The sequence below is a fragment of the Humulus lupulus genome, chromosome 9 (assembly GCF_963169125.1).
Source record: "Humulus lupulus chromosome 9, drHumLupu1.1, whole genome shotgun sequence".
Taxonomy (NCBI): Eukaryota; Viridiplantae; Streptophyta; class Magnoliopsida; order Rosales; family Cannabaceae; genus Humulus; species Humulus lupulus.
Genome location: NC_084801.1, coordinates 16,736,877 through 16,749,378, shown reverse-complemented (window position 1 = coordinate 16,749,378; position 12,502 = coordinate 16,736,877). Strand labels below are relative to the sequence as shown.

The window sequence follows — 12,502 nt, the reverse complement described above, 5'->3', positions numbered from 1 at the left end:
GCAACAGCTGTCCCCCTCTTCAACGAGCTTAACCCGGGCATTGTTAAACTAGAAATTCAGGCCGCACAGTTTGAATTGAAGTCAGTCATGTTCCAGATGCTTCAAACTGTGGGCTAGTTCAGTGGGATGCCAACAGAGGATCCTCACCTTCATCTTCGATTGTTCATTGAAGTGAGTGACTCTCTCAAGCTGCCCGGAGTTACAGAGGATGCCCTGAGACTAAAGTTGTTCCCATACTCCTTGAGAGACAGAGCTAGAGCTTTGTTGAACTCTTTGCCATCTGATTCTGTGACTACTTGGAAAGAGTTGGCTGGTCGATTTTTGATGAAGTATTTTCCTCCCACTAAAAATGCCAAGCTCCGTAATGAGATTACTTCTTTCCAGCAACTTGAGGAAGAATCTTTATATGAGGCATGGGAGAGGTTCAAGGAGTTGTTGAGAAAATGCCCTCATCATGGGATTCCTCATTGCATTCAGATGGAGACCTTCTATAATGGTCTCAATGCTCACACAAGAATGATAGTGGATGCTTCGGATAATGGGGCCTTGCTTGCTAAGTCTTATAATAAGGCTTATGATATCATTGAGAGGATTGCTAATAACAACTATCAGTGGCACTACTAGAGCTACTGCAGGGAGAAGAGTGGCTGTTGTTCATGAGGTAGATGCTATTACTTCTTTTGCAGCTCAAGTTTCTTCAATTTCTAACATGTTAAAGAATATGAATATGGGTCATCAAATTGGGCAAAAAATGGGTTCCCCAACTATGGGTCAATTTAAAGAGGTATCTTGTGTTTACTATGGAGAGTGCCATACTTTTGATAATTGTCCATCTAATCCTGTTTCAGTTTGCTACATGGGAAATCAAAACAGGGGTGGTTTTAATTCAAACTCTTATAATCAAACTTGGAAGCATCGCCCCAACTTATCATGGAGTAATCAAGGGACTAGCCCTAGCAATTCTTCTATGCCTCAAAGACCAAATTTCCCACCAGGTTATCCCCCGCAAGCACCACAACAAATGCCACAACAACAAGCAATGCAATATAACTCTCTTGTGAACAAGTTGTAGGAGTATTTAGTGAAGAATGAAGTCATGATCCAAAGCCAAGCAGCATCATTGAGAAACTTAGAAAACCAAGTTGGGCAACTAGCTAATGAGCTTAGAAATAGACCCCATGGTACGTTATCAAGTGATACCGAGAATCCAAGAAATGTGAGCAAGGAACATTGCAAAGCAATCAATTTGAGAAGTGGTAATGTAGAGTCCAAGAACTTTAATTAGCTAGTTAGATAGTAGTAGTAATAGTAATAGCTAGTAGTGGTTGTAGAATGTTTATTACTGTGGATTTTGGTTCAAGCCGGGACTTAGTTGGACACTCGTAGTAACACTTATAGATTTTATAAGTTTAACCTATAGTTTAAGAATATTAATTATAACCTAAGGTTTGATTAATATGACTGATTATGGAAATGATAATTATTATACTATAAGATTTAGATAGACCCAATAAGATATTAACACTTGTCATGTGTGTGGTTAATAAGAAATTAAGAATTTTGAGGAATAAGTTTATTGAGAGTAATATTTGAACATCCTAGGGTCTGCCAGCAGCTTTGAAATCGTTAAAGGACTTAGTCAAGGCTGTTTACTCAATTCAAATTAGGTTGAAAAATTGTAATTACGTGTATAATATTTCAGCGTATGTCGATATATCGCAACTCTAGGGGCGATATATCGCCATACGGGGATACGAAAAACACGTAGCTTCGCACGACCACCTCGACGAGCCTCGGGAGCATCAGTACAGGCGATATATCGCCTAGCATGGGCGATATATCGGCTGTGGTCCATGGTTTTCAAACGATTTTGAAACCGAGTTCATTTTAATCCTTAACCTCTTGATAAGTCCAGAATCTTTCTGAGCGAGTCTTCAGCCTCTGCTGGACGATTATTCAAATGTTTTTCAATTAAAAAGTCATTATTTTATTCAAGCTAAATGAAGATCTTTTCATTCTTGAACTCTATAAATAGGACATAGTACCCAACCATTTCTTCATTCATCAAGCTGAGTTCAGAGCCTACAAGCTGCTAGGATTACTTTACAGTGTTAAACACTTGGGTTGGGGTTATAAGCTTGATCATTATAAGCTTATCAAACACTTGGGAAGTAAGGATAATAGTGTATTTCGGTTTTGGAGGTATAGTTCGGTCATAATACATTAAAGGTATTCCTATGCTTAAGTTCCTTTCTGTATTGTTTCATTAGTTCTTAATAGTTTTTCTCTACTCAAATCCTAACTATTCTTTATTCTTGGTTAGGCATCTAAGATCTTGAACTTGAGGTTCTTGTTGGTAAGTATCTTTCTCAAATTGTTTAGTTCATTCTCTTCTTCTTCTTCTTCTTTTAGAAATGCTCACCTTCTCATTATGGTATTTAGGAGTGTTCCAAAATCCCGACTTTGTTCTCATCATCCTGGTCTTTTGGTAAGGAAAATATGATAGTTTTATATGCTTATATGTTATGATAAGTTATGCTATAATATGTTATGCTATGTTTTCTTATGTTTCATGGTTATGATTTACCCTACCTCAAATATTAGAAAGGGGACGTAGATGGGTTATCATAAACCTACCATGTGATGTAACCTACCTCAGATATTAGAAAGGGGACGTAGATAGTTTATCACATGTTTTAATGGCCATTAATATCATAGTCTTATATGATGTACGTCTTTATAGATATAAGTTTATAGTTTATAGTTTATGTGTATGATTATGTTTCATACTTGTAGTAGATTTTCCTTGCTGGGCATTAGGCTCATTCCTTTATGTTTTATATGTGCATGCAAATAGTTTTGGCGGCGGGAAGGTTCTTGGCAGCTTGGGGATGTGTATTAAGGCAGGATGGAATCGGTGGATTGCGTGTACGGATTCGAGAATGAAGTTTTTAAGTCTTTTTATGATTTCTATGTATTTCTGCATCTAATTTTGTAACCCATTTATTTAAGTCATGTTATGTTTTTATTTTCAAAACAATGGGATCCCATATCCCTCTTTGAATTTTATGTAGTTTAACATTTGTTTTACAAGTTTTAATGAAGTAATGTTTATTTCATATGTATGTTTTCTTAAAGATTAGTGTCTATGTATAGTAGTCATTAATGGTCCAAAGTCTAGAGTAGTTGGGTCGTTACAGGTAAGGAGTTGAAGAATAACAAGACAAATTCTGGGCATGAGGGTGAGCCCTCTTCAATCCAAATAAATGAGGAAATTAAAAAAGATGCTGAAATTCCTAGTGTACAAAAATTTGCCTCTGCCCAGAATGCTGCAGGAATGCCGCAGCATAGTCACCTAGATAACTCAATTTCAAAGCAGCCACCTCCATTTCCCCAACGGTTTGAGAAGCAAAAGCAAGATGCTCAATTCAAGAAATTTCTAGATGTTTTGAAGCAGGTGCGTATTAACATCCCACTTGTGGAAGCCCTTGAACAAATGCCCAACTATGCAAATTTTTTGAAAGATATTCTTACAAAGAAGAGAAGGTTGGGGGGAGTTTGAAACTATAGCTCTAACCAAGGAGTGTAGCTCATTCTTGCAGAACAAGTTGCCTCCTAAAATGAAAGATCTAGGAAGTTTCACCATTCCATGTACTATTGGAGACTCTTATTGTGGAATGGCTTTGTGTGATTTGGGCGCTAGCATAAACTTGATGCCAATGTCTGTGTTCAAGTAGTTAGGGATTGGAGAGGTTAGACCTACAACAGTCACTCTTCAACTAGCTGATAGATCCCTCGCTCACCCTAATGGAAAAATTGAAGATGTGTTGGTAAGAGTTGACGAATTCATTTTCCCCTCTGACTTTATTGTTCTAGACTATGAGGCGGATATAGAGGTGCCTATTATTTTGGGGAGGCCATTTCTTGCTACTGGTAGAACTTTGCTCGACGTGGAAAAATGGGAACTCACAATGCGAGCTCAAGATGAGCAAGTAACGTTCAAGGTATTCAATCCTATACGTTCTCCAGATGAGTTGGGGGAGTGTTTGGTCATTCATGTCATGGAGTCTAATATGGAGGAAGATATACCCACAAAGTATAACAAGAGTTTGAAGATGAAGCTACCTCCTAAAAAAATTAAGAAAGACAATGAGCCATGGAGAAGTGTAAAAAAGGCATCATCTCACATGCAAGAGCCACATAGAAAGAAGAAAAAGAAGCATGATAGAAAAGCTCACTCCCAAATGTTTGAAGTGGGGCAGCGGGTGTTTTTCTCTAATCCTCAGATGAAAGGAAACTCAAAACATCTAAAATTAAGCTTCTCCAATTCATTCCCTATAATCAAAGTCTATCCTTGTGGTGCATTATTGGATTTGCATGATGAGAATTCAGGAAGAAAGTTTAAGGTGAATGGGAAAGAATATAAGTTTGGGGGTAACGAGGTTAAGCCACACAAGACCTCGACCACCTCACTTAATCTTTGAAAAGTCATGTGTTGAGCTGCTGTGCTTGACGTTAAAGATATACTAGGAGAGCAACAAATTTATTATATATATAGTTTATATAATATTTTGTTTTTGTTCGTGTTTTTCACCTCCCTCCTTCATTGTCTATGTTGTGGAATTGAATGAGTTAATGTTATGGGGTGGCTGTGAGGATTCTTGTGTTTTTATGGGTCAATGGAAGCAATTTTGGGCAGATTTCAAGTCAAGCCTTGGGTGTATTTATGGCTAGTTTCCTGATAATTTGAATTCTGGAAAGTTTGGGAGTGATGTTACGGCTATGCTGTTAGGCTCTTTATTAATGCTGCAGCATTGGAGATAGGCGAGATTTGATATTTTTTTAAGAAGCTCTTTCCACGACCCGACCCCTCGCACCATGGAGAGGAGTTAGCATCGCAGACACTGAAGAGACTAGCGATGAAGACGTCGATGGTGGCGATGAGTGAGCGGAGGGAGTTTTCTTTGTCTTTTACTTTTATTTGGACTGTTTCTTGTTATTGTCATTTATTGTTGCTGTTGTTATTTGTTGTGTTGTTTTGGGTAGCAATGAGGACATTGCTTTCTCTTGAGTTTGGGGAGTGTTGTTTTTAATTGATATTGTGTCGTCTTACTTTCTTGCAATTTCTTGTCTTAAGTTTTAGATGTTGCTTAGGGGTGATTTATGTAGAGTCTAGAGTCTAGGTTGTATTGGAATCAATTTTTGTAATGGTTTTGCTTAAGTTTGGGGGAGGGCTCGATGATAAAATTTCAAAGATATTGATAAAAAATGTAATCTTTTGTGTGTGAATGAGTCTTTAGTACTTAAAGTTTTTGATGTTAACCGAACTTTAGTGAAAGTGTGAATCCAAAGCAATGCACATAGTTCAACCTTGAAAATTCCAAAGTCCTAGGAAAAGTTGAGTTTGCATGAAGGTTCAAGTTTTTAGAATTGGTTCGATAGTTCCCTTGAGGCGAAATCCTAGAAGGCTTAGTAATTTAGAAATGATTTAGGCAATTTTGTTGGACCATTTGAGCCTTTTGAGCCTACCCTATTGAATGTTACCCCTAGTTTAACCACTTTGAGCTTAATGGCCTATCTTTTTGTTGATAACCCATGCAATAAAAGCCCATTCCTTTTGAATATCTTCTTTTCTTATCTCCACCAATTCACCAAACTATAAGCTTAGTTTGTCTTGGACATTATTTTGTGTGAGTTTGGGGGAGTAAAAATTGGGCTATCTTCTTCTTGTTTATCAATGTTATTCATATACATTCATATGCTCAATTTTTATTTAGTTAAGAATATTTTTGTTATTTTATTTTCATTTTTCACCCAATTTTTTTTTTTTGGAAAAATAAAAAAAAAACAGAAAAAAAGAGAGAAGAAATATATATATATAAATATATACGCGTGTTGTAAATAAATAAGTTGATTTTATATAGTTTGTATTTGTAATAATTGAGCATATGTTTTGTATTCAAAGAAGTGGGAAAATTTGAATTATTGGGTGATTTTGAGGGGTAATTTGATTATAAAAAAAAGGGATAGAAAACAATATGTTTGTGAGGTACAAGGCAAGCTAGGTTGAGGTTTTAATTTGCAAATGTCCATTTCATCCATATCTCTAGCCTAGCCTACATTACAACAAAAAATATAGACCTATTGATCTAGATTGCTAAGCTAACTATATTAGTGGAGAGGGGTTACCGAGTTCAACATATGAAAGTATGAATTGAACCTTAGGATTGTTATTTAACTTGATCTAGGGATTTGGGGTTGATTGGAAAAAACTGTTCACACACTCATCGAAATAACATTCAAATCTTAGTTTTGTTAGCATTTTAACACTTGAGGAATTTGGTTTGTTTGTACATTTGAGTTATCATTTGTGTTGACCGCGTTTTTGGCCAACGACGTGTAGACGTCAAAAACGACAAAAACCTTCAAGAGAAATAAACGACACAGACGATTTTTATAGTGGTTCAGCCCCAATGTGTTGGTAATAGCCTAATAAACTTAGAGTTGTGATTATAGATCTGCAATCAAGATCAGATGAACTTGAGTCAACTGAGTTTCTTCAGTGCAGATTACAAGAATACAAGAATTCTCTCAAATACAAGTACTCTCTCTCTCTCTAGAAAATTCAGAATTTGAATCAAAAGTTCCAAAAGTCCCCTTTATGATGCCATAAGCCTTCTATTTATAGGCTTAGGATCGTACAGATGATATCCCCCCATAATCGGAATATTTTGTTATTCTCATTATATTTAATTTACAATAATATTCAAAATATAACAGTACACTATATTCGTGGGATAAATGAGAGATTCTCGCGCAAGCCAAGACCAATTCTTGTTGAAGTTGTTTTTGGGATCTCTTGCGTAGCTTTGCTCTATCTATCGATCCATATCTCATTCAAGCTAGTCGACCACACCTTCACTGGGTAGACATGTACTTGGCTGGGCAGTCATGCACTTGATTGGGCAGACATGCACTTGACTGGACAGTCATGCACTTGACTGGGCAGACATGCACTTGACTGGGCAGACATGTACTTGGCTGGGCAGACATGCACTTGACTGGGCAGACATGCACTTGGATGGTCGGACATGGTCATGCCTGGTCAGCCAAGGTCATGTCTGGTCGGCCAAGGTCATGCCTGGGCAGACAAACATGTGACTGGGTGGACAAGGTCATGCTTGGTCAGTCATGACACTTCTCAGGCCAGTCAAAATTCTTCATTGGTCTACCAGGTCACTCCTAAGCCAGATCACCCAACCATTCCTTACCATTTGTCATTTCTATTGCCACGTCATCGAACTCCAATTTTTGGGGATAACATTTGCCCCCCAAGTTTATTATATGATATACTCACATAATAAACTTTTCTTTTAGCAAAATGCTTTTGAGGTCATCCAAAAGCTTCCATTTGGTCGATAACTTTCACGTAATCCCACGAGTGAACTTGTCTTTTGATTTCTTCAAATTCTATTTTTTGATCTTGTGGTAGTATCCCATGAGTAAGAAAATATGTTTGTGCCCCATGTCCTTGAGATTTATTGTCCTTCTGGACCTTATAGTTAATTGGTCATTACTTTTTCTAACCATTTGGACAATGGGTATGGCCCAAGCTGCTCGGATGGTCACCACCAATTTTTTTAGATGCATGCCTAAGCCACTCGGTCATGCCCAATCCACTCGGTCACTTGCGCTACCCGATCGGACATGCCAGCTCTAGCCGCTTAGACACATCCCTGCCTTGGACACACAGTCAATCGATCGGACACAGCACGCCACCCCTCGGACGTAGCACCCCACCCGGTCGGACGCAACACTCCACCCCTCGGATGCAGCGCACACCCGGTCGGACGCAGCACGCCACCCCTCGGACGCAGCGCAAACCTGGTCAGACGCAGCCTCACTGCTTGACATGCAGCCCCACTGCTCGGACACGCAGCCCCATTGCTCGGACACGCAGCTCCAGCTGCTCGGATGCTGCCCCCCGACTGCTCGGACACATCCTTCGGATGCGCGAGCGGGTCTGCTTCGGCACACTCGGCATCTGCTTGGGCACATGGCATAGCCATTTAAGCCTATGTAATGACCCACTAATCTAGACTATTTGGACCATTAACAAAACTATACATAAACTTACATTTTTACGAAAATACCACAATTTTATTTAGTAACTTGTAAAATAAGAGTTACTTACAAATAAATAAAATTCTAATAAGGATATGGGATCCCATTGTCTTTAAAAACAAAAGATGATTTTAAATAAAAGACATTACATAATTGGAGCGGAAAATACACATAAAACCATAAAAACATAAAATGAGACTACATCCTCGAATCGAATAACGCTCGGCCCCTTGACTCCATTCACCATCGATACACATCCTCTAAGCGTCACGAATCTTACCGCCTCTAAAGCTTATTTTCCTGCACATAAAACAGAAAGGAATGAGCCTAATGCCCAGCAAGGAAAATCTAACACATATTCATATACATAATTTCATAAGAAACATAAAGACTTAACATAATACATATAACATACACTTATTATAATGGCCATTATTACTTGGGGTCCCATAGACTAAACAAGCATATGCCCATGGAATTAGTGGGGTCCTACAAGCTAAGTAGGTCATATGCCCATAATCCATTTGGGGTCTTGTTAGTCATATGGGTCATATGCCCAAGCCTACAAACATACATACATATCATAACACATTAATAACATAAAACATATAGATAACATAAGCACATAACATATTGATTCTAGCCTATTTTCCTTACCAAAGTTATCGGGATATAATGGACTGAGTTGGGACTTTTTGGAACACTCCTAAAACCATAAGAAAGAGTGAGTCTAAAGAAAGGAGATGAAATGAAAGAGATGGAAAGACTAAACCATTTGAGAAACACGCTTACCGAACTTATGTGCTCAAGAACTTAGATTCCCTAACCAAAATGAAGATTAAGGTTAGAGATTGAGTAGAAGACTATGAGAAAGAAAATAACATAATACAGAAAGGAACTAGAGTTTTGGTTACCTCAAAGACTTGAAAGACCAATCTACACCTCCACCGAAATACTATAGAACTCACTTCCCAAAGTGTTTGATAAGCTTATGATGTTTAAGCTTATAGTTTTCCCAAACCAGGTGTTTACACTCTCACACTCACTTAACACTAGCAGCTTCTGAACTTAGAGCAAAAGGTGAATAATGGCTGGGTACTAGGTCCTATTTATAGAGTTTGGGAATGAAAGTATCTTGATTTTACTTGAATAAAAATAATGGCTTTTTAGGTGAAAATCATTTGAATAATCGTTCAGCAGAGGCTGAAGACTCATTCAAAAGATGCTGGACTGTTGAAGGAGTTTGAATGGCTGAAAGGAAATGAATTCAAAAACGTTTGAAAACATACTGGAGGAGGCGATATATCGCCCCCTATAGGCGATATATCGCCTGGGCCAGTATGCCCGAGGCGACCGTGCATCATTTCGTGTTTTTCGTATTTACATGCTGCGATATATCGCCCCCTATAGCTGCGATATATCGGCACACGCTGAATAATTAAACACGAAATTACACATTTTTAGCTAAGTTTGAATGGAGTAAACAGCCTTGACTAAGCCCTCAACGTATTCAAAGCTGCTGACTGACCCTATAACATTCAAACTTTACTCCTTATTAAATTAAATCCTCAAAAATCTTTAATCCTTAATCACCATTCATAACATGTGCTTAAAATCCTATTGGTTGATGTCTAACCTTATAATATAATAAATATAATCCTTAATATCAGTCACATTAATCAAACCTTAGGTTATACTTAATATTCTTAAACTATAGATTAAACTTAGAAAATCTATAAGTACTACTATGAGTGTCCAAATAATTCCCGGTCTGAACCAAAAATCCATAGTAACAAAGATAACACTAAACATACTATAACACTACTAAACAATTAGCTAAGTAAAGTTCTTGGACTCTACAGCCTATGCCTAAAACTTTCCCTACCAAAAACCATCAAAGCACCTTGTTCGAATCTCCCAAAAGTGTTTTGAGAGATTGATTTCTCTCAATCAATCTTGGGGAAAAATTGACTTCTCTTCTCAAAGAAAATTTTTCACTGTGTAGTGAATATTTTTACTTTGCATTCATTTGCTCGTGTTTGTTTGATTCACTCCAGAGACTCATCGATGTTATTCATGCTAAACAACAGAGTTTCCTACTCGATCGGTAATACATGCTTAGCTGACCAGGGAAGTTGTATCTGCTCTCCCGACTAGGAAAACTTTGCACCTGATCAGCTAAACCTTGTACCCGGCTAGTAGTTTGCTCTTTATTCTTGTGAAGACAATTATTGCTTAGCAACTTTGATATTTCTCTCTTACAGCTGAGTTGTTGGCATTTATACTTTACTTTTCTTTGTTACTTAAAACATTCTAAGTCTCTTTTAGACTTAAAAAGTTATAAGTTTTTTGTGAATAGTAAAGTTACTATGGTGTATGCCTTATATTTTCGCATGAGTACTTAGTTTTCTAACTTAGAAATTCTAGACATTTCATAAGTCCATACTAAGTATACTTTCTCACACTCTTATTACTCTAATATTTTATGAGCATAAAGTTTATTGTCACACGAATATCTGCTTCTAACTTGAAATTTAAAAAAAAATTCCAAGTTACTTAAGCTTTGTCAAACAAGTTAGCTTAATGGCCTTTTTGGACTTCGAAAATTTACAAGTCAGCCTAAAAACAGATATATTAACTCGTGCTCTTATTTCCTGTGTTAAATTATATACCAGTATACCCCATGTGCCCCCCAGGTGATCGAGGGTTAAAAGATCCCTAGTCACTTGCTACTTGACCGAATCTGTTCGAGCAGTTAATTACTCGTGAAGCACATAGAATATATGGAAAATATTCGAGCAGTTGAACACTGCTTGAACGTATCGACTAGTTGAACACTGTCCGATTTTACCGACCAGTTGAACACTGCTCGGATAACTAACACACATGCATATTTGTAGCAAGAATCAACCACGCTGCGCGTAGTCTCTTTTATTACTCGTAAATTAAAAAGGACAAAACATGTCTAATAACGAGTCTTAAACAACCAAAATTGTTCAAAAATAAAATGACTGGTTAGCAAATAACCAGCTCATAAACCAAACTTAAATAACAAGTCAAACAACTCGAAATCAAGCTACCACTCTGAAAGCGGTATTTAGAAATAATATATTCACAGACGTTCGCCGTTCTAGTGGCTCCTGATCTTAGCACTCCCGCTCAGCATACTTCTCCTTTGCTTCATTGCTTTCCTCAGCCAAGTGTGGACCTCCACATATAGTGTCTAAGGTAAAGTCCACAGGCCCGGGCTGCAAGGGTGGAGATCTTTGTCGCTTGGAACCAGGATTGCTGCTACCTTCTTCTCCTTGGGGTGTCTCTGCTTGGTACTTCCTTAACTTGCCCGACCGGAGAAGAAATTCTATCTTTTCTTTGAGGTGATTGCATTCATTTGTGTCATGACCATAATCTCCATGGAAACGAAAAAACTTATTCATATCTCTCTTCCTCATCTCTTTCCTGATGGGGGGAGGCTTCTTGTAGGGAACCTCTTCATGACTAGCAAGATATATCTCTGCTCGGCTGGTCGAGAGAGTGGTGTAGTTAGTGAACTGAGGCTCATACTTGGTTGGATTTTCATTTGAACTCAACTTTACTTTCTTTTCCTCATGGTGGTCAGACCCGTTACTTCCACATTTCTTTCCACCATCCTTAGGAGAGTCAGTTGATCTGCCCGGATTGTTTATGCCATTCTCCTCTTTCTCGATTGCATCATCCAATTTCATATACTTGTCTGCTCGGTCAAGAAATTGTTGAAGTGTGGAAATTGGATTTCTATGTATGTTATCCCACAAAGGGCTCCGATAAGTTATCCCAGCAGATATTGCAACCATCTTCCCCTCGTCTCCTACAACAGTTGCTCTATTGGCTTCTCTCATGAATCTCTGTATATAATTCTTTAGAGACTCATCTTTTCCTTGTTTGATATCTGCCAAGTGGTTGGCATAAACTGGTGGAGTCCGGGCAGTGTTGAATTGTTTACAAAACTCCTTCCTGAATGCTTCCCAAGAGGTAATGGAGTTTGGCTTAAACTTCCAAATTCCAATACCATTCCTGGGCAGTATCCGACAATGTAGTCGGGAAAACTCTACATCGATAATCGTCACTTACTCCGAGAAATTCCATCTGGTCCTCGAATTTCCCAACATGTCTGATGGGATCTACCTTTTCTGTATATATTGGCAGAACTGGTGCTTTATATTTTGCCGGCGGCTGGGTTGCTCTAATCCGGGCACAAAATGGGCTGCCACTCCGGTGGTCTATCGCATCTATCCCGGAAGGTCGTTTTGAAAAACTTTGCACTGCAGCTGTTAGCATGTCAAGCTGGGCTTGGATGGCTGGTGCAACTGATGAAGTTCTAAGATCTTGACAGCCTGGTTAG

At 38.2% G+C, this 12,502-nt stretch overlaps 1 non-coding gene across 1 annotated transcript; it reads right to left on the bottom strand.

Moving 5' to 3' along the window:
• Positions 1-354: 354 nt before the first annotated feature.
• Positions 355-461, bottom strand: LOC133802684 (small nucleolar RNA R71). The gene has a single exon (XR_009877429.1). It is a non-coding gene; the product is annotated as a small nucleolar RNA R71 (small nucleolar RNA).
• Between the last annotated feature and the right edge of the window lie 12,041 nt (positions 462-12,502).